Below are 22024 nucleotides of genomic sequence, written 5' to 3'. Positions count from 1 at the left end.
CAGTAAACAGTCTTAGAGATATTTTTAATGTCAACACAATATTCCATTTTGTGGGCATACCATAATGTACCTGTTTGCCCACCACTGGGTATTTAGCTATTATCTGATTTTTTTTTCTGTTATGAAACTGCTTTGATGACCATCCTTGTGTTTTGGATGCTAGCATTTATTAAGTTAACTGTACTTCTTTTAGTTTTTATTGTGCACCTGTGAAACATGCTGGGTGGACAAAAGTATTTAATATCAAAATTAAGGGTTTTGAAAACAAACTTGACTTGTTGAATCCACAAAGGTCCATTTATGAAATGTCTCCTTTTTCCCATATAAAAAGAGATTTCTTGAGCTGTTAGAATCACATAGGGATTGGACAGGGCTGGACATTAAATACCACAGCTCAGGTGTGGACTGGATGTTCTGCTGAGGTCTCACCAATTATGAAGGGTCTTAAAACTCTGCTATCAGAGGGACTGTCCCTCACCCCTGCTGCAATAAGATTTCTGAAAAGTAGGTTAGAATAGGTCTGCTCAAGGTGAGTGAGTGTATTAGTGTACTTAGAAATGGGTCCTGTAGATTGGTGCCACAGTGAAAACTTCACCGACGATCAGATGGTGGCATAAGTGGATACCTCTTGGGACCAGACATTGATCGAAGACCTTCATGCATCTAGGAGCCTACAGTTTTTCAGGGCAAGAAGGAAAACACGATATTCTTTCTGCCAGACGATTTGCAGCAGGGCCTCACATACATTACACTTAGCTAAGTCCTCCAAACCCACTTAGAGTCATGCAAATCAATGCCTGATTTAAACTGTGTGTGTCATATGGCACACTCCAACTTATCACCAAGATGCATATGGTGCAGGGAGGTTACATTCCATTTTCTGTTCCAAGAAGTTGCTTCACTGTATAATAAAAGCATTTTTTTGGGTATGGCCTCTACAAATTAAAAAAAAAATCAAAAAGAAAAGAGAGAGAGAGAGCCTTGGATGTGTTCTGTTCTACAAATTTGCATCGGATTTCCTAGTCGTTAGAGTGAATTAGCTGGTTGTGCTGTAACAAGACTTAATTTAACTAATAAGAATCAGCACACTGGCTTCACTTGACAATTGTAACCTCTGAAAGTGATCAATTAAGACATCACAATCTGTTTCATGACAACATATTGGGATGCCGCAGCTGTGCAGATTATGAGGTCAGCAGCTGACTAACAACTTGAGGGCAAACATTGGCAACAAGAGCCTCTTGTTTATGTAACAAATATGTAATTGGGCAGAATGCTAGGAATGTAATGGCTTGGGGGGATAGGTTGTGATCTTTAAACTGTCCCTTTCTTTTATATATTGTCACCATAGCCAGAGTCGTAAAAGCCTTCCACATACGTATCCTGCTTGGCCACTGTCCTGCCTAGCTGCCTGACCTCCTAAATGAGGTAGCAGGAGATGTGGCTGCACATGGTGACCACTCTATTTGCCACTTGGCTGCAGGGACCATTTTACAGTATGCTGGGAGAGCAGGGCTAGATGAATGAAACACTCCTAATCATAATCAGAAGCTGCAGGTAACACCAAGAGCTTGCTAAGGCCCAAGGGACTCATTTATACCTTTGAAGACACTTCAAACTACGGTAAGCCATGATAAAAAAGAAATACCTAGCAATGAACGGACAGTTTGACCCAAGAGCTGCTCTTATCTGGTTATCTCCGTTCCTTTTATTAGCTTTATCGCTGCATCTTGTGATCTCAACTTTCTTTGTTAAAATGTACTGCTATTTCTCGAACTCGTTTATATTATTTGACTTGGGGCCCTTGCTCGAAAATGTATTCCATATGTTTCCACTCGTTCGGTTCTGCCTCAGTAAGCAGTTTCTTCCCAGATTGAGGCCCTGAATTTTCTGAGACCTTTGGAAAGATTTAGCCAGCTCCACTTTATCAAGCCTTATCTTAATTTTGAATTCTCCTTTTTAGTCGCCTTGTCCTTATTTTTTGTTTCTTTTCATTTAAAACAAACTTAACCTCTTCATCTTTTTTTATTGCACACTCAAAACATCATCAAGGCAAATGCTTCGGTTGGGCTCGCACTGTGTCTATAAACCGAGATTGCTGCAATATTCAGCTGACTGGGCAATTGTGTCCCTGTGAAAAGAAAGCCCACAAACATCAAACATTTCCTTTTATTTAAAATCTAACACGTTGAGGGACGCCTGGGTGGCTCATTCAGTTAAGTGTCCTACTTCGGCTCAGGTCATGATCTCGCGGTCCGTGAGTTCGAGCCACGCATTGGGCTCTGTGCTGACAGCTCAGAATCTGGAGCCTGCTTTGGATTCTGTGTCTCTTTCTCTCAAAAATAAAATTAAAAAAACAAAAATCTAACATGTTGAGAGGCACCTGGGTGGCTTACTCAGAGTGAGTCGATGGCTCACTCTTGATTTCAGCTCAGGTGATGGTCTCAGGGTGGTGGGATTGAGCCCCATGTTAAGATTCTTTCTCTCTCTCTCCAAAAAACCAAACAAAAAAAATTCTCTCTTTCTCTCTCTAATATATATATATTTAAATTATATGTATGTATATTATATGTATATGTGTGTGTGTGTGTGTGTGTGTGTGTATGTTGATTTTTTTTTAATGCTAAGATCACTACATTTGATTTGGGTATTTCTCCCTTGCAAAAGTATACAAACTCTGTACCTGCACATCTGGTTATGAACACTCAGCTTGTGGAAAGTTAAGAATTTGCTGACATCTATTAAGCAACCAAGTAATTTTTACTTAGTACTTATTCTGTGAAAGGCAGCATGAAGGATAAAATAATTTTAGAATTCTAATCAGTGTGAGCTTTTAATCTTAGTACACAGCTCTGAGGCATAGTGGAGTTCGATGATTAACTAGGGTCCATTCATGCACTATTTTAAAGGCCTGAGGGATTGCCTTGAAAAACAAGTCCTTTCTCTGCTAAAATGAATCATGACATTTGCCTCCTTACAAGAAAAAAGGACTCGGTTCCTGTCTTGGGCACGGGAAAGGATGCGAGAGGGAGGAAAGGAAGAAACAGTGAGAAAGATAAATAAGCTTTGTGTATTATATTTATTGATAGAAACATAATTGAACACCTATTATGGGCCAGTCACCCTACTCAGCACTTTATTACATTATTCCATTCATTCTCATAATAAATTCTGTATAAGTTACATTTTTATTTCCCATTATAGAGTTGGGAAAATTGAGATGAACATGATATCCAGTGGGTACCAGATATTTTTCAGGTTAAAAAGAGGAGTATATGTTACCTTATATAAAATGTACTCATAGCTAAGAAGGAAATATTTATTATTAATTTGCATTATTCCTAATATACATATGGGCAAACACCTCAAGTCTCACCCAGTATTGTATTAAAATTATTTATATTAAATTATAAATTAATGCTTTTAAACAACTTGGTGAACAAGAATTTCACCAAAAGAGGACAATGTTTCCCAACTGATGAAAGGCTCCTTAGGAATAATAGGGTTTTCATATGAACAGAATTAACCTCTTTTCTCTGGCAATGGTATTAGCATGGCATATGGAACTATGTGGAAAATTTTTTATTATTTTCAATTTGAAATATGGCTGTAACTTCAGTCTAAGATAAACTAATCACAACCAATTTTATTAGCCTCAGATGGTTCTCCACATCTTTTTGTTTTTAATCTGTTTATTTTGAGAAGGAGAGCATGAGTGGGGGAGGGGTAGAGAGAGGGAGAGAGAATTCTAAGCAGGCTCTGCACTGTTGCACAGAGCCCGACTGGGGGCTCGATCTCAGGAACCGTGAGATCATGACCTGAGCCGAAACCAAGAGTCTGATGCTCAACCAACTGAGCAACCCAGGCAACCCATACCTTTATTTAATTTCTTTTTCAAAACTTTTTCATAACAGCAGTGAATTGTATTTCTTTCTGAAACATTAAGTGGTTATAGTTCATGTCTGAGGTAAAAAAGGCCATGCCAGATGATGTTTTTAGAAACTGTTCTCTGTGTAGATATTTGCAAATGACGTATCGGACAAAGGGCTAGTATCCAAAATCTATAAAGAGCTCACCAAACTCCACACCCGAAAAACAAATAACCCAGTGAAGAAACGGGCAGAAAACATGAATAGACACTTCTCTAAAGAAGACATCCAGATGGCCAACAGGCACATGAAAAGATGTTCAACGTCGCTCCTTATCAGGGAAATACAAAACAAAACCACACTCAGATATCACCTCATGCCAGTCAGAGTGGCCAAAATGAACAAATCAGGAGACTATAGATGCTGGAGAGGATGTGGAGAAACGGGAACCCTCTTGCACTGCTGGTGGGAATGCAAATTGGTGCAGCCGCTCTGGAAAGCAGTGTGGAGGTTCCTCAGAAAATTAAAAATAGACCTACCCTATGACCCAGCAATAGCACTGCTAGGAATTTACCCAAGGGATACAGGAGTACTGATGCATAGGGGCACTTGTACCCCAATGTTTATAGCAGCACTCTCAACAATAGCCAAATTATGGAAAGAGCCTAAATGTCCATCAACTGATGAATGGATAAAGAAATTGTGGTTTATATACACAATGGAATACTACGTGGCAATGAGAAAGAATGAAATATGGCCTTTTGTAGCAACGTGGATGGAACTGGAGAGTGTGATGCTAAGTGAAATAAGCCATACAGAGAAAGACAGATACCATATGGTTGCACTCTTATGTGGATCCTGAAAAACTTAACAGAAACCCATGGGGGAGGGGAAGGAAAAAAAAAAAAAAGAGGTTAGAGTGGGAGAGAGCCAAAGCATAAGAGACTGTTAAAAACTGAGAACAAATTGAGGGTTGATGGGGGGGTGGGAGGGATGGGGGTGGGTGATGGGTATTGAGGAGGGCACCTTTTGGGATGAGCACTGGGTGTTGTATGGAAACCAATTTGACAATAAATTTCATATATTGGAAAAAAAAAAAAGAAACTGTTCTCTGTGGCCAAAGGGAGTATCTCCCCTCATATGAAAACCTCCTTGAGGTAAATACACTTTAGCAGCCCACAATGCCTGCTTTCAAGTCCTTGGGAATCCAAGGTAGCTCAAGACTGCCAAGCCATTCTCTAACTCAGGAGTCATTCTCTCTTCTGTACTCATAAAGATTCCAGAACACTTGCTGATTGGGATCCTGTGTCCCTAATGTCTTTTTTTAATTTTTACTTTATTAGAAGCATTAGTATTTGGCACAAAATGAATTCTGTTTGCAAACCCAAGGAAACCAAGAAGGTCCTATATTCTCTGATCCTATGGGGAAGGGTAGGAGGAAGTTTGGCTACTCTTTCCTTCTTTTTAAGAATCTGTGCATTTTTATAATTAGTCAGCTTTATTTTTCTGTGTTTAAATATTATTTAAATAGGCTCGAGAAACCAATTTACCATGACATGCCCTATTGATCCTTACCTGGTTAAAAAAAAAAAAAAAGGAAAAATTACCCAAACTAGCAGGCCATTCTCTCTGATTGGCAAGTTTATCCTTTTTTTACTTTTCAGTCACTTTTATCTTGAAATTAATACACATATAGGTAAAGAACTCTCCTGTTTCTCTCTCTCTCTCTCTCTCTCTCTCTCTCTCTCACACACACACACACACACACACACACACACACTCATACACACACAGTTACCCTCATCCAGCTAATGAGATCACTCACTCTACTGGCCACTGTTTCCATCTTGCTCCTTACCAACTGCTCTGGAAAATTCCCCTTCTCTCTTCTCTGGGTAAGAACCTGACAAATTGTCCTGTCTTTTTTGAATGATATATTGGGACAACTGCCAAGCACTTTACATTTTAATCAGCAAGAAGAATGAAATATTTAACCTTTCTTTTTTTTCTCTGTGAATAAGCATATAGACAAGATAATTAGAGCTTATAGAATAGATAATTAAAATCTGTGAATTAGAACTTGCAAAAAACAGTGTGGTTTCTCCAGCAAAGAGAAATGGCCATGTACGAAAGGTCACCTGTCAACCAGTTCTAGTTATTAAATCTCTGTATTTATCACTAAGGTGGCTCTATGGAAAACGAAGGTCAAGACATTAAATTATGAAACAGTCAGGATTAGAAAAGGTCACCAAAAACTCAAGTAAAATTTAACCAAACCTGCTAATTCTGCACCCTAGAAGCAGGCAGACACAGCCAGGGATGAAACGTAACACTAGAGAGTGCAAATCTATCTCCCCATTTTAGCCCCTAAAAACGAATTTCTACCTGATGCCTTGAAGTCTAAATGAAACTCGCTCATCACAAATAAAAACAGGAGCTTCGATAAATATTTCAGAATGAAAATCATGTTTGAATCGAACTAGCCTAAATTATTAAAAACATTTTTTTACATTAGTCTAACGGTTGCTTTCATTTCAACCATAAGAATGCAATTTAAAATATTGGCCACAGGGCACTCTTGGCACCCTAAATGCTTTACAGGACAATTAGCAACTCACCACTCACTAATTTACTACTTTAATATTGAAACAAATGAGATCTTTGCTTTTCATCATCCAATTTGAATGAATTTGAACAAAGCAAGTTGAACAAAGCTCCAGAGATGCACTCTCCAGTTTGCTGTCGTTTATTTCTCCACTCTTCATGAATGTTTTTAGAGTTTTAGTTTTAGAGGCTTCAACATGTATAATGATGCCATTGGGGAATAGATTTTGCCTTTATTCTCCTTGATGTTCTTTTGAGGTCTTTCAAGTAAAAGGTACAAAAGAGGCATTAACAATCTGGCATTGTTTTTATTGCTTGACAAAGAAAAAAATGTATTTTAATTTTTCCCGTGTTTCAGGAATGATTAAGCAAGCTGTTTTCATCTACATCAAGTCACTTTCAGCAGACCTCTAACTGTGAGCAAAGAATTGTGAAGACTGTTCTAGAGAGAAATCAACACAGTTCAACCAAGCCAGCTTGTAAATGCACTTCTTTGCCCCTCTATGAACCAGCATCTTTCAGTTAATGCAGCTTTCAAAAGTAGTGTATATAAATCACATATTATGAGTAACAGCACATAAAAAGACAGATTTGATAACCCACAGTTTGGCTCTGATTCTCTGTGGATTTGGGATATGGCATCTACCTTGATTCCTACCTGGTGGCATTACATCTAAACATAAAACTTAATATGGGGGTACATAAAAATGTTAATGTCAAGAAATAATTCTAAAACAGGTAACATAAAGCTATGTTTCTCAGTTGCCATAGATGATGTGTTCTTTTTATTTGGAAGTTCCTTGAGGGGAATGGATCTGTATAATCATGTAGGCATGCCAAAGAAAACAGCTTGCACTCTCTGGACTGGAAAGCAAAAAACAAGTCTTCTCAAACCAAGAGTTTTCTCCTACTGGCTGGAATAATGAAATAATTCACACTTCACTATCACTATTAGGTCATAAAATCTGACTAATTTTGTGACCAACTTACCTCTGGATTCTTTTCTCTTAGGAAGATGAGTTCAGGATACTTTGCTAACATTCTACCCTCTATGTCATACAAAGAAAGTAAAAAAGAACACTGATTCATGCTACAGTATTAGTATCTTTTTTCCCCCAATTAGTTTCTTTATTTTTTTATTTTCTTTAATATAATTTATTGTCAGATTGGCTAACATGCAGTGTGTAAAGTGTGCTCTTGGTTTTTGGGGTACACTCCTGTGGTTCATTGCTTACATACAACACCCAGTACTTATCCCAACAAGTGCCCTCCTCAATGCCCATCCACAATTTTCCCCTCTCCCCCCACCTATCCCTGCATCCACCCTCAGTTTGTTCTCTGTATTTAAGAGTCTCTTGTGGTTTGCCTCCCTCCCTCTCTGTTTGTAACTATTTTTTCTCCTTCCCTTCCCCCATGGTCTTCTGTTAAGTTTCTTGAGATCCACATATGAATGAAAACATATGGTAACTGTCCTTCTCTGATTGACTTATTTCACTCAGCAAAATACCTTCCAGTTCCATTCACGCTGCTGCAAATGGCATGATTTCATTCTTTCTCATTGCCAAGTAGTATTCCATTCTATATATAAACCACATCTTTATCCATTCATCAGTTGATGGACATTTAGGCTCTTTCCATAATTTGGCTATATTTACAGTATTAGAATCTTAACATGTCACTCAGTTAGGGACATGGTTCTCAACTGAACTCAACAATAACCAGGAGAGCTTTTAAAAAATTATAATGGACATACTCCACTTCTGACCAATGGAATCAGACAACTCTTGAGGATGGCACCTACAAGTAAGCGTTTTTTTTCAAGTTCCACAGATGATTCCAGTGGGTATCTAGGTTTGAGAAACACTTTCCTAGAGGGATCAGCAATGATAAATGAGGAGACCATAATGCCAGATTAAAGAGATGAAAAACAAAATGGTAAAGTTGGATCCCTGGGGTACTGTGTGGAGAAGATCCTAGGGTAGTAAATCTTTCCAATTACAACCTCGACTACTACCAGCTAGATTGGTAAGCAGCACTTACCACTGAAATCAGGCCAAGAAGTCAGATGTCATGAAGAGCATATGGAGAGGATATTGCAAGTATGCATGTAGTACCAAGCATGAGAACTTTTATTTCCCACAGAGTTATGTTTATTATAGAGCCTTAGAGGTCTTCCATATGTTCTGGCTAAAATTTGCTTTGGAAGCAAGGAAGAAAATTGTGTTGCCTGATCAATTTTCTTAATTGTCATGTGGAATTTTGGCGAGCATTTAAGGCTAGTGACAAATTGAACATTAACTAAATACAATCTTTCCCATCTTGTTTCATTTTCTAGGCTGAAGGATGCTTTGAGAAGAAGGGGTTGGTGGAGATGGAGCAATGGCAAATATCAGCGAAGGGCCCATGAATGGAGTGAGAACCCAGGGAACATAGGAGTCAATAATTTAAGAATATAGTTTAACGGCTATCCTTTGAAAAGATAGGGACACCTCTTCCTCTGAGACAGGAAAAAAGAATTAAGAATGAGAGGAGAAAAGACAACCTTACAAGACATGACTGCAATTAGAGTTCACTCAGGATTCCCTTGCATTTCTAAAAAGCAAGTAAGGGTTAATTATGGAAAGATGGGATACTTAGAGGAAAGGTTAACAGACTTTAGGAGAGGGATGAACTTTTGAGAAAGAGAGTATTTTGAGCAAGAATAAGAAAGATTGCAGTAGTGCCACAGCTGGAATTTAGAAATTACAGATTTTTGATGAATGTATTGAAAGGTTATACATTCTTTCTAGTGCTGTTCAGGAGCACAGAGACAGGAATGAAGAAACTAGCCAGCTTGATCTAGAGCTGGAGATTGTGGTAAGTGATAGACTGAAAGTTCACAGTTGAGAAATAATTATGAGCACTAGTAACATGGATTCCAAGCTGAAAGTGGAAGGAAATGGTGGCAAAATGAGCAAGTGGAAAAGATAAGGCAACATGAATGTCTTAGTGGGGTTATGTTCATTCACTGGAGACAGGGAGAGCATGCATGTACTGTATGTCCTAAGACTATGCTTATTTAGGAATAAGAAAAAAATGTGGCTTATATAGGCTTTCAACTGGCTCAGGCTTCAGGAAATAAACTATAGTATAAGTTATTCCTTCTAGTTTGGAAATGCAAAACCAAAGTGCAAGGGATATTCAAATTCATTACTGTTAACAAGTACCAGCATGAGAATATCTGCTTCAATAAATTAACTTATAAAATTCAGACAAACTTTTCATGGCAGATAAAAGAGCTGGAAAAAATGTAAAAACAATCTATTTAAGATCATCCAAGACTTAACATGGCGAGAAATTGCCAGCCTACAGAAATCTGGAACTCAGGGGGTAGACCAACACTAAAGGCTGCTTTAGCCCTAGAGGCATTTGTGGCTCTGGAATAAATGGTTGAGTTCTGCTTCTGGCAGAAATCAGAATGCAAATTCCCAAAGGGTAAATCAACATCTACTTTGTTCTAGGACTCCTAAGATGTGTGCTAAAAATTAGTTTGAAATAAACCAGTCTAGCAAAATTTGTCATCTTTTTTCATGCTGGTTGGTTGGCTCTGAAAACTTCAATTTTGGAAATTGCATTATGTAGTCCTGGACTTCTCATAGCTTTAGACACCTGGAAAAAGCAAAGAAAAATATCTTCTCAGGAGGAAGATAATAGCATACTAGGCCTCAAATTATTGCTACAAATAAAATTGTAAATACAATGCCCAACAGACAATCTAAAAATCCAGACACATGAAAAGACAAGGCACCAATAGAGAAAACCAAAAGCAAGAGTCCCATGGGAGCTCCACAAATGGAATTACAGGGCATAGACAGAAACAATCTATGTTCACTACATTCAAGGAGATAAAAGCCACGTGAAATACTGGCAGGGAAATGAAAACTATAAAAAGTGATGGAGTGTACATAAAAAAAGAACCACTTAGAAGTTCTAGAACTGATAAACACAATACAAGAAATGAAGAACTCAATGACTGAACATATATTTATCTGAAATACCAGAGGAGAGGAGAAATGGAACAGAGGACAATGGCTGAGAATTTTCTACAATTTAAAAGAATCCACACATTCAAAAGGCTGATGACTCATAGGGAAAATAAATAAAAAATAAATCTATATCTAAACATAGTATAGTGAAGCTTCAGAAACACAAAAACAAAGAGGAGATTCTAGAATTAAATTTACCATAAAATAGCATATAATTTGGGAGACTGTAAGTGGACTTAAAATACTTTCAGTTTCTTCCATAGTCATGGGAAGAGGGTAAATGTACCAAATAACATTATACTTTCATAAGCTTAGATGCTGTTCTTAGGGCAGTAGTTCTCAAATGTTTTGGTCTCAGGTGCCATTTATATTCTCAAAATTATTGAGGATTCCAAGGATAGTTTGTTTACATAAGTTGAACATATAGTGATATTCACCATGTTCAAAATTGAAAATGAGAAAAATTAAAAATATGAATTCATTTAAAAATAACAAAAATATTACCATATCATATTAACATATCACATTTTTAATGAAAAGTACTATATATTTTACAAAACCATAAAAAGAGTTAATTTATATTACATTTTTGCAACTTTCTTTAGCATCTTGCTTAATTGAAGATAGCTGGATTCTCATATTTGTTTCAGCTTTCAATCCATTACAAATGTGTGTTTTGGGTTGAAACGGAAGAGAAAAAAAATCCAGCTTCACACAGATATGTAGTAGGAAAGGGGAGATAATTGTAGATATTGTTCCTTGAATCTATACCAAAATTGGCAATTTCTTAAATTTTATTCACAATATGGAACCTGAAAACATATGAATAAAATGTTCTACCATTACATTAGAATTCATCGGTCTATCTTACACTTCTCATGCATCTTTAACACTGTGCATGCATGATTTTGTAACATCACACACTGGTTTTGAAAAACATTAGTGCAATGAGTAATGAAGATATTTGAAGTGTTGAAGTTTTCCAATATATATTATAAAAACATTCATTGATATTACCACTGATCTCATCAGAAAAGTCTTTAAGTTTTCAGAAACCAAAAAGCTGATGGTAACAAATACAAATTTTCCAAAATGCTAATTTTGACTTGAAGGCTCAATTTTTGTCATTAGTAAAATATGCTGCCTGTTATTTTCTTGAAATGACAGGTTCACGTCATTCATTTTCAAGAAAATGTCTGCCAAATACCTAAATCCGAATATTCATAATTTGTCTGTTGGCTGTTATTTCAAGTAAAAATGGTATTCAATGAAACTTGCAACACATATAACATTTTTCAGAATAAAAAGTGTTGGGGAGAAAACTATATCAATGTAATTTGTAACATTAACACTCAAATCATATAATCATCTCAAAAGTAAATGCATACAAGAAATATCATCTCAGTAAACACAGAAAAAGAATTTGATAAAATTCAACACCAACTAATGATTAAAAACTTTAATTTAAAGGGGAAGTAACAGGGAGCTTCCTTAGTCTAATGAAATATTTTCTACAAAACAAAAATTCTAGAGTCAACATTGTACTTTCACATTTAAATTTTTTTTAAGTTTATTTCTTCTTGATAGATAAAGAGAGACAGAGCATGAGCAGGGGAGAGGGAGTGGCAGGGGGAGACACAGAATTTGAAACAGGCTCCAGGCTCTGAGCTGTTAGCAAAGAGCTCAATGTGGGGCTCGAACCCATGAACCGTGAGATCATGACCTGAGCCAAAGCTGGATGCTTAACTGACTGAGCCACCCAAGCGCCCCAATGTACTTTCACATTTAATGGTAAAATGTTGGAAGCTGTCTTTCTGAAATTGGGAATAAAACATTTATTTCCACTATCACCACTGTTATGTAGTATTACACTGAGGTCCTAGCCAATGCAGCAAGGCAAGAAAAAAAAATGAAAGGTATAAGGATTGGAAAAGAAGAAACAAAATATAATTAGTCACAGATGATATAATATTAAATAATGCACATGTAATTTGTTATAATTTTTGTTGGAGTTAGTAGTATTGCTAGATACAAATCACTTATATTTCAATGATCTCAGCAACAGTGAAAATTGAAGAAAGTGTATCATTTATAACTGTCTCACAATATAAAATACCTAGGAATAAATTTAGTAAAAGATGTGCAAGACTTCTGTTGAGAAAATACAAATTTTATTAATAAACATTATCAAAAACTCATATAAATAGAGAGATATAACATGTACATAGACTAGAAAACTTAATGATGTAAAGATGTAAATTGTCCTCAAATTGATCTATAGATTCAAAGAAATCTCAATCAAAATCCCCAAATACCACAGAATTCTAACATGCATATGAAATGCAAAGGGCTAGAAAAACTAGGACACCCTTGATGAAGAACAAGATGGTACTGGCACAGGATGGACAAAAGAGACCCAGATAACACAATAAAGACTCTAAATAATTTGGAATCAAAGTGCCAAGCTGAGTAGTGGAGAGAGGGAAAAAATCAGGCTTTTAAAAAAGTGGAGTTGGGGTGCTGACAGCTCAGAGCCTTCAGATTCTGTGTCTCCCTCTCTCTGCTCCTCCCTGCTCACGCTCTGTCTCTCTCTCTCAAAAATAAATAAACATTTTTTTAAAAAGTGGACTTGGAATAACTGAATTTTAAAAAGTAAATATAGACCTTTCTTTATATAATGCAGGTGAATTGGAAACTTGTATCTGAAAGACAGTAAAAGTCTATTGAAAAAAAGTAGGAGAGAACTTTTACACCTTCAGAGTAAGAATATTTTTTTCTTAAAAAAGATATGAAAGCACTAATAATAAAGGAAAAGATTGAGAAAATAAACTATATTAATTTTAAGAATGGTTGTCTTTCAAACGACAACATTAAGAGAGTAAACAGGCAGGCCACAGATGTGTGTGTGTGTGTGTGTGTGTGTGTGTATCTTCTCTCTCTGTGAGGTATGTGTGTGTGTATGTATATGTATATGTATATACATACACACACATATACATATGTATGTATATATATACATAAATATATCCTAAAAAGAGTCAATATACAGATATATAACAAATCCTTACAAGTCAATAATAAAAGATAGACAAAGCAACAGAATGATGGGCAAAAGATTCAGTCATTACATAAAAGAGGAAGTTCAAATGGCAAATAAGTATCAGAAAAGGTGATCATCAGGGCACCTGGGGGGCTCAGTTGGTTAAGTGTCTGACTTCAGCTCAGTTTATGATCTCATGGTTTGTGAGTTCAAGCCCCGCATCAGGCTCTGTGCTGACAGCCCAGAGCCTGGAGCCTGCTTCAGATTCTGTGTCTCCCTCTCTCTCTGCCCATCCCCACTTGTGCTCTGTTTCTGTGTCTCTCAAAAATAAATACATGTTAATTTTTTTTAAAAAAAGGTGCTTATCATTAGTAATCAAAAAATGCAAATTAAAACCATGAGATGTTATTGCACCTCTGTCAGTTTGCTTGAAATTAAAATATCCGACAGTGCTTTCAACAATAGCCAAAGTATGAAGAGAGCCTAAATACCTATCAACTGATGAATGGATAAAGAAGATGTAGTTTTATACATACAATGGAATATTACTTGACAATGAGAAAGAATGAAATCCTGCCATGTGCAGCAATGTGGATGGAAATGGAGGGTATTGTGCTAAGTGAAATAAGTTAGTCAGAGAAAGGCAGATATCACATGTTTTCACTCATATGTGGAACTTAAGAAAGTTAACAGAAGACCACGGGGAAGGGGTAAAAAAATAGTTACAAACAGAGAGGGAGGGAGGCAAACCACAAGAGACTCTTAAATACAGAAAACAAACTGAGGGTTGATGGGGGGGGGATAGGTGATGGGCACTGACAGGGCACTTGTTGGGATGAGCACTGGGTGTTGTATATAAGCAATGAATCATAGGAATCTACCCCCAAAACTAAGAGCACACTGTATACACTGTATTTTAGCCAATTTGACAATAAATTACATTAAAAAATAAATAAATTGAAAATAAAATAACATAAAATAAAATAAAATAAAATAATAAAATATCTGACAATATCAAGTATTAAAAAGAATGTATAGTAACTGGAAGTCTCAAACAATAACTGGCAGCCATGTGAAATCTGCATTAACACTTTGAAAAAGTATAGCATTCTCCTATAAACTTGAATATACATACACACCCTAAGACTCAGGAATTTACTCCCTGCCATATCACTTACAAAAATGCATTCTTTTGTAATCCAGGATTCATATACAAGAATATTCAGAGCAGCATGGTTTATAACACCCTCAAATTCTTGTGCAAAGGAATTCTGTCCATCACTGAAAACAAATGAACAACATACATGTATCTCAAAAACATGTCAAGCGAAAACCAGACACAAAGGAACATAGAGTAGAAGATCCTATTTATACAACACTCTGAATAAGCTAAGCTGGGGAGATTTTCTTAACATCACTTTGAAACCATAATGAACATCACAGTTAACAACGCCCTGCCAGAATAGCACTGATGTGTTACAAGATGGTGGTTAAGTGTTCTTCAAAAATGGTGTTCCGAGGACAAATATGTTGGCAAATGTCACATATATTCTCCACCTCTCACAGACTGCCAATGCATATTAAATACCTAAGGCTATGAAAAGTCATTCACTGAAAAAATTTGTTTCATTTTGTTTAATTCGGAGTTCCAGAAAATTATTTGGAAACATTACCCTCCTTTTTTTTGTTGCTTTTTATTTTTCTGGTAGCAGACTGATTAATGTCTTATGAAATAATGGTTTGGAACATAGTTTGGAAACTCCATGATAGATATGGTCTTATTAGGTGTGGGAACAAGACATGAATGCCCAATGATTTCACAATTATTTTACATTGTTCTGGAAGTTCTACTCAATATAATAACTGAATCCCGGAGACCAGGTTGGAGGAAGTATTAATACTGGAACAGAGGGCGAAAATCATCATTGTTTGTAGATGATATGCTAGTCTTCCTTGCAAACACAACAGACCAGAGAAAACTATTAGAACCAGTAGGAAAAATTTAGAATGGTAGCCGTTACAACATGGATATATAAAATTACAGATATTTATAATTGTTAGCTCTTCCTGATGGATAGACCCTGTAATTATTACAGAATGCCCTCCTTCATCTCTTGTTACAACCTTTAATTTAAAGTCTGATATAAGTATGGCCACTCCAGCTTTCTTTTGACTTCCAGTAGCATGACAGATAGTTCTCCATCCCCTCATTTTCAATCTGACGGTGTCCTCAGGTCTAAAATGAGTCTCTTGTAGACAGCAAATAGATGGGTCTTGGTTTTTTTATCCATTCTGATACCCTATGTCTTTTGGTTGGAGCATTTAGTCCATTAACATTCAGGGTTACTATTGAAAGATATGGGTTTAAAGTCATTGTGATGTCTATAGGTTTCACACTTGTAGTGGTGTCTCTGGTACTTTGTGGTCCTTGCAACATTTCACTCACAGAGTCCACCTTAGGATCTCTTGTAGGGTTGGTTTAGTGGTAATAAATTCCTTCAGTTTTTGTTTTTTTGGGAAAACCTTTATCTGTCCTTCTATTCTGAATGACAGACTTGCTGGGTAAAAGGATTCTTGGCTGCATATTTTTCTTGTTCATCACATTGAAGATTTCCTGCCATTCCTTTCTGGCCTGCCAAGTTTCTGTAGATAGGTCTGCTACTACCCTTATGTGTCTACCTTTGTATGTTAAGGCCTGTTTATCCCTAGCTGCTTTCAGAATTCTCTCTTTATCCTTGATTTTGCCAGTTTCACTATGATATGTCCTGCAGAAGATCCATTCAAGTTACGGCTGAAGGGAGTTCTCTGTGCTTCTTGGATTTCAATGCCTGTTTCCTTCCCCAGATCCAGGAAGTTCTCAATTATGATTTGTTCAAGCACACCTTCAGCCACTTTCTCTCTCTCTTCTTCTTCTGGAATTCCTATGATAAGGATATTGTTCCATTTGATTGGATCACTTAGTTCTCTAATTCTCCCCTTTTACTTCTGGATTTTTTATATCTCTCTTTTTCTGAGCTTCCTCTTTCTCCATAATTTTATCTTCTAATTCACCTATTCTCCCCTCTGCCTCTTCAATCTGCACTGTGGCCAACTCCATTTTATTTTGCACCTCATTTATAGCATTTTTTAATTCATCATGACTATGCACCAAATTTGGAAGCACCCAAATACACAAAAACAGTTAATCACAAACATAAGCAACCTTATTGATAAGAACGTGGAAATTGCAGGGGACTTTGCTACTCCACTTACAACAATGGATAGATCATCTAGACAGAGAAAAATAAAGAAACAAGGGCCTTGAATGATACATTGGATCAGATGGACTTCACAGATATATTTAGAACCTGCAACCCAAAGCAATGGAATATATTTTCTTCTCGAGTGCACATGGAACATTCTCCAAGATAGATCACATACTGGGTCACAAAACAGCCCTTAATAAGAATAAAAGAGTTGAGATCATACCATGCAGACTTTCAGGTCACAAGCTATGAAACTTGAAATCAACCACAGGAAAAAGTCTGGAAAACGTCCAAAAGCATGCGGGTAAAGAACACCCTACTAAAGAATGAATGGGTCAACCAGGCAATTAGAGAAGAAATTTAAAAAATATATGGAAACAAATTAAAATGAAAGTACAGCAATCCAAACGCTTTGGGATGCAGCGAAGGCAGTCCTCAGAGAAAAGTACATTGCAATCCAAGCCTATCTCAAGAAACAAGAAAAATCCCAAATACAAAATCTAACAGCACACCTAAAGGAAATAGAAGCAGAAGAGCAAAGACACCCCAAACCCAGCAGAAGAAGAGCAGAAATAAACAATATAGAATCTAAAAAAACAGTAGAGCAGATCAATGAAACCAAGAGTTGCTTTTTTGAAAAAATAAACAAAATTAATAAACCTTTAGACAGGCTTCTCAAAAAGAAAAGGGAGAGGACCCAAATAGATAAAATCATGAATGAAAATGGAATTATTACAACCAATCCCTCAGAAATACAAGCAATTATCAGGGAATACTATGAAAAATTATATGCCAACAAACTGGACAACCTGGAAGAAATGGACAAATTCCTAAGCACCCACACACTTCCAAAACTCAAACAGGAAGAAATAGAAAATTTGAACAGACCCACAACCAGCAAAGAAATTGAATCAGTTATCAAAAATCTCCCAACAAATAAGAGTACAGGACTAGATGGCTTTCCTAGGGAATTCTACCAGACATTTAAAGCAGAGATAATATCTATCCTTCTCAAGCTGTTCCAAAAAATAGAAAGGCAAGGAAAACTTCCAGACTCATTCTATGAATCCAGCATTACTTTGATTCCCAAACCAGACAGAGACCCAGCAAAAAAAAAAAAAAAAAAAAAAAGAGAGAGAACTACAGGCCAATATCCCTGATGAATATGGATGCAAAAATTCTCAATAAGATACTAGCAAATCGAATTCAACAGCATATAAAAAGAATTATTCACCATGATCAAGTGGGATTCATTCCTGGGCTGCAGGGCTGGTTCAATATCCACAAATCAATCAATGTGATACATCACATTAATAAAAGAAAAGATAAGAAACATATGGTCCTGTCAATCGATGCAGAAAACACATTTGGCAAAATTCAGCATCCTTTCTTAATAAAAACCCTCGAGAAAGTCGGGATAGAAGGAACATACTTAAACATCATAAAAGCCATTTATGAAAAGCCCACAGCTAATATCATCCTCAATGGGGAAAAACTGAGAGCTTTCCCCCTGAGATCAGGACCACGACAGGGATGTCCACTCTCACTGCTGTTGTTTAAAACAGTGTTGGAAGTTCTAGAATCAGCAATCAGACAACAAAAGGAAATCAAAGGCATCAAAATTGGCAAAGATGAAGTCAAGCTTTCACTTTTTGCAGATGACATGATACTATACATGGAAAACCCAATAGATTCCACCAAAAGTCTGCTAGAACTGATACATGAATTCAGCAAAGTCACAGGATACAAAATTAATGTACAAAATCAGGTGAATTTTTATACACCAATAATGAAGCAACAGAAAGACAAATAAAGAAACTGATCCCATTCACAATTACACCAAGAATCTTAAAATACCTAGGAATAAACCTAACCAAAGATGTAAAAGATCTGTATGCTGAAAACTATAAAAAGCTTATGAAGGAAATTGAAGAAGATACAAAGAAATGGAAAAACATTCTGTGCTCATGGATTGGAAGAATAAATATCGTTAAAATGTCAATACTACCCAAAGCTATGTACACATTCAATGCAATCCCAATCAAAATCGCACCAGCATTCTTCTCAAAGCTAGAACAAGCTAAAATTTGTGTGGAACCACAAAAGACGCTGAATAGCCAAAGTGATTTTGAAGAAGAAGACCAAAGTGGGAGGCATCACAATCCCATACTTTAGCCTCTACTACAAAGCTGTAATCATCAAGACAGGATGGTATTGGCACAAAAACAGAAACATAGACCAATGGAACAGAATAGAGATTCCAGAATTGGACCCACAAATGTATAGCCAACTAATCTTTGACAAAGCAGGAAAGAACATCCAATGGAAAAAAAGACAGTCTCTTTAACAAATGGTGCTGGGAGAACTGGACAGAAACATGCAGAAGAATGAAACTAGACCATTTTCTTACACCATTCACAAAAATAAACTCAAAATGGATGAAGGACCTGAATGTGAGACAGGAAACCATCAAAACCCTAGAGGAGAAAGCAGGAAAAGACCTCTCTGACCTCAGCCGCAGCAATTTCTTACTTGACACATCTCCAAAGGCAAGGGAATTAAAAGCAAAAATGAACTATTGGGACCTCATGAAGATAAAAAGCTTCTGCACTGCAAAGGAAACAATCAACAAAACTAATAGGCAACCAACGGAATGGGAAAGGATATTTACAAATGGCATATGGGATAAAGGGCTAGTATCCAAAATCTATAAAGAACTCACCAAACTCCACACCCGAAAAACAAATAACCCAGTGAAGAAATGGGCAGAAGACATGAATAGACACTTCTCTAAAGAAGACATACAGATGGCCAATAGGCACATGAAAACATGCTCAATATCACTCCTCATCAGGGAAATACAAATCAAAACCACACTGAGATACCACCCTACGCCAGTCAAAGTGGCTAAAATGAACAAATCAAGAGACTATAGATGCTGGAGAGGATGTGGAGAAACAGGAACCCTCTTGTACTGTTGGTGGGAATGCAAACTGGTGCAGCCGCTCTGGAAAACAGTGTGGAAGTTCCTCAAAAAATTAAAAATAGATCTACCCTATGACCCAGCAATAGCACTGCTAGGAATTTACCCAAGGGATACAGGAGTGCTGATGCATAGGAGCACTTGTACCCCAATGTTTATATCACACTTTCAACAATAGCCAAATTATGGAAAGAGCCTAAATGTCCATCAACTGACAAATGGATAAAGAAGATATTGTTCATATATACAATGGAATACTACTTGGTGATGGGAAAGAATGCAATCTGGCCATTTGTAGCAAAGTGGATGGAACTGGAGAGTATTATGCCAAGTGAAATAAGTCAGGCGAAAAAGACAGATACCATATGTTTTCACTCATATGTGGATCCTGAGGAACTTAACAGAAGACCATGGGAGAGGGGAAGGGGGGAAAAAAGTTACAGAGAGTGAAGGAGGCAAACCATAAGAGACTGTTAAATACTGAGAACAAACTGAGGATTGATGGGGGTTGGGGGAGTGGGGAAAGTTGGTGATGGGCATTGAGGAGGGCACCTGTTGGGATGAGTGCTGGGTGTTGTATGGAAACCAATTTGACAATAAATTATATTAAAAATAAATAAATAAATAAATAAATAAATAAATACCAAAAACACAATTACATCCATAGTACACCAGCAAAAGAAAAGAACTATAACTGAAAACTATTTAATGTATAATAGCAACCAAATGCAAAATACCTAGGGGTAAAAACTGAATAAGAAATTTGTGAATGCTCTATGAAAAACAAACATATAGGCTGTCAGTCCAGATACGGAATGATAAGTGTTTTTTAAGAAAAAAAAAATTAATTTCTACATCGAGACTAGATGCGTGCTAAAGTTTATTTCTGGTCTTAGATTTTGTGATCTACTACTGGACAAGCTAAATAAAGCCTTTGAATTATAGGAATCTGATAGTAAGATTTAAATATAATATTTATACTTGCTTTGGAGACTCTCTTTCCTTTATTACTGCAGTAACTATAGTTTGAAATCCCTTTCTTGTTTGAATAATTATTTTTAAACTATTTTAAATCTTCTTCTAGATATCATGGTTATTGACCCAGTAAATGAAATTACTGAGCCCCAGTATTTTAATGCTTTAATGAAGTGGCTTTCTAAAATGCTCACTCCCTGTGACCATGTAAAGCATAGCAATTAGCTAAAACTGAAAATTACCACCCTTCTAGTACCCAAGACTCCAGCAACTAGACAAACTAAAGACCTCGCTCAGGCCTCATAAGAGCAAGAGCAACAATAAACAAATAATTATTCACAGGATGAATGAACCAAAATGTTTTATTGAAAATTATGGTGCACAGTCGTCACAATTTTAAGAGATTTCAGACTTCCGTAGAGTCTTCTCCAAAACCTATGTAACTGGAGTTTAGAATTCTCCATGGGATCATTCTGATAAAGGGCAATTTGAACATCTCTCAAGCACTGAGTATTGTAGCTCCTTTACATATTTTGAAGCTGAAATAAAAAAATAAGGCCCTGAAGTTAAAACAGGGTCAGTTGCCATAAAACATTAAAGCACAGGCAATTCTGTTTCAGATTCTGTGTCTCCCTCTCTCTCTGCCCCTCCCCTGTTCATGCTCTGTCTCTCTCTGTCTCAAAAATAAATAAATGTTAAAAAAAAAAATTAAAAAAAAAAGCAGAGGCAATCCAAAATGTAAACAAATTTTTATTTTTTGTTTCATTTACAAAATAGGTTTACTGACAGGCTATGAAAAGAATGGGTGTCCTTGCCTTTCCTGAAAAGAAGGAAATGTAAACTGTGCACAAGTCCTGGCTGGGTGCAGCAGCTGAGACACGGTCCTCGTCACAGCCCCCCACCTCACGCTTGGGCTCCCGTCTGTAGCTGCGTATCTAAAGCATAGGGCCTAATTAAGCTGATGAATTATGTATGGATATATTATTGAATATATACCAGCCTGGCCATAAAAATAAATAAATAACCTTTCTGTTTCCCAGAATTTCATTTGCGACGTGGAGAAGTGAGAGGGAGCTGTGAAAAGCCAAATAATTTTTCTAGTTCTAATTGTTATGAAAATGATATGCCTGTGTGTGTGTGTGTGTGTGTGTGTGTAACTGCTATCAACAAATACTAATTTTCAGCAAAGAATAGGTAACACTTCACAAAAATAGGACTTGTTCCAACTGAATATTTGTTTCTTGTGAGAGGAGACAGGCAGTTTGCTATACCATGGCCATATC

At 36.6% G+C, this 22024-nt stretch overlaps 1 protein-coding gene and 1 long non-coding RNA gene across 5 annotated transcripts in view; one reads left to right on the top strand and one right to left on the bottom strand.

Moving 5' to 3' along the window:
• ST6GALNAC3 (ST6 N-acetylgalactosaminide alpha-2,6-sialyltransferase 3) overlaps positions 1 to 22024 on the bottom strand; it is a 526758-nt gene that overhangs the window by 201661 nt on the left and 303073 nt on the right. The window lies entirely within an intron of this gene.
• Positions 1235 to 21740, top strand: LOC122241452. 3 transcript variants are annotated; one of them, XR_006221600.1, is made up of 4 exons: positions 1242 to 1623; positions 6832 to 6952; positions 8809 to 9076; positions 21519 to 21740. It is a non-coding gene; the product is annotated as an uncharacterized LOC122241452 (long non-coding RNA). The 3 variants fall into 3 exon arrangements; XR_006221601.1 differs by having other exon boundaries at positions 1246 to 1623; positions 8809 to 8885; XR_006221599.1 differs by lacking the exons at positions 8809 to 9076; positions 21519 to 21740 and having other exon boundaries at positions 1235 to 1623; positions 6832 to 7075.

Source organism: Panthera tigris, chromosome C1, assembly GCF_018350195.1.
Source record: "Panthera tigris isolate Pti1 chromosome C1, P.tigris_Pti1_mat1.1, whole genome shotgun sequence".
In the NCBI taxonomy this organism is placed as follows: domain Eukaryota; kingdom Metazoa; phylum Chordata; class Mammalia; order Carnivora; family Felidae; genus Panthera; species Panthera tigris.
The sequence above is the reverse complement of the archived record's forward strand: the minus strand, read 5'-3'. Positions and strand labels throughout refer to the sequence as shown.